Raw genomic sequence first — 1,666 nt, 5'->3', positions numbered from 1 at the left:
GTGAACATGATCTATGGTACCCACATCCCCAAGAGGGAGCGCAAGAGCGCACTAAGGGACGTCTACTCCGTAGAGCCTATCGCCAAAATTCAACCCATGGTCGGCTTGTTCGATCACCTTTGATTGCAGGGACGACCCAACCAGTATCTGTCATAGAGGTTCGGCTGCCCTGGTACTCGATCCTATCATCGAAGGATACCATCTCACTAGAGTCCTTATGGATGGCGGCAGCAACATCAACTTGATCTATCAAGATAATGTCCGTAAAATGGGTATAGGCCCATCAAGAATTAAGCCTAGTAACACTACCTTGAAAGGAGTGATACCCGACGTGGAGGCCCGCTGCACGGGCTCCTTAACAGTGGAAGTAGTTTTCGACTCTCCAGACAACTTCCAAAGCAAAGAATTGATCTTCGACATCGTCCCTTTTCGCAGTGGTTATCATGCATTGCTTGGACGAACTGCTTTCGCCCGCTTTAATGCAGTCCCACACAATGCTTCCTTGAAGCTCAAAATGCCTGGACCGCGTGGTGTAATCACAGTAAATGGAAACATGGAGTGATCCCTCCGTACTTAGGAGCACATCGTGGCCCTAACAGCCGAGGTACAGAACGGCCTCATCAAGCTGAATAGCTTATCTATCATCAAGACCCATGACATTATTAAGGGAGTCTTATATGTCTCCAACGCATCTATAATTTTTGATTGTTCCATGCTGTTATATTATCATTCTTGGATGTTTTACAATCATTTTATAGTCATTTTATATCATTTTTTGGTACTAACCTATTGACATAGTGCCCAGTGCCAGTTGTTGTTTTCTGCATGTTTTTTACATCACAGGAAATCAATACCAAACAGAGTCCAAATGCAGCGAAACTTTTTGAGGATTTTTTTGGTCCAGAAGACATCCAGTGCACCAGGGCAGCACCTGGGGGAGTGCTCCAAGGGGAGCACAACCCACCAGGGAGCGCCTGGAGGCCCAGGCGCGCCCAGGTGGGTTGTGCCCACCTCGGGTGCCCCCTGAACCACCTCTTTGCTCTATAAATACTCCAATACTCCATAAACCCTAGGGGAGACGACAAAAATCAATTCCAGCCGCCGCAGAGTCAAGAAACACCAGATCCAATCTAGACACTATCACAGAGGGGTTCACCACTTCCATTGGTGCCTCTTCAATGATGCGTGAGTAGTTGTTTGTAGACCTACGGGTCCGTAGTTAGTAGCTAGATGGCTTCCTCTCTCTCTCTCTCTCTCTCTCTCTCTCTCTCTCTTGATTATCAATACAATGGTCTCTTGGAGATCCATATGATGTAAGTCTTTTTGCGATGTGTTTGTTGGGATCTGATGAACTTCGAGTTTATGATCAGATCTATGTTTTTATCCATGAAAGTTATTTGAGTCTTCTTCGATCTCTTATATGCATGATTGCTTATAGCCTCATATTTCTTCTCCGATATTTGGGTTTTGTTTGGCCAACTTGATCTATTTATCTTGCAATGGGAAGAGGTGCTTTGTGATGGGTTCAATCTTATGGTGCTTGAACCCAGTAACAGAAAGGGAAACGACACGTATGAATCGTTGCTATTAAGGATAACAAGATGGGGTCTATTTCTACATAAATAGATCTTGTCTACATCATGTCATCGTTCTTATTGCATTACTC

The sequence above is a fragment of the Triticum dicoccoides genome, chromosome 1B (assembly GCF_002162155.2).
Source record: "Triticum dicoccoides isolate Atlit2015 ecotype Zavitan chromosome 1B, WEW_v2.0, whole genome shotgun sequence".
NCBI classification, from domain to species: domain Eukaryota; kingdom Viridiplantae; phylum Streptophyta; class Magnoliopsida; order Poales; family Poaceae; genus Triticum; species Triticum dicoccoides.
Note: the sequence above shows the minus strand (reverse complement) of the source record.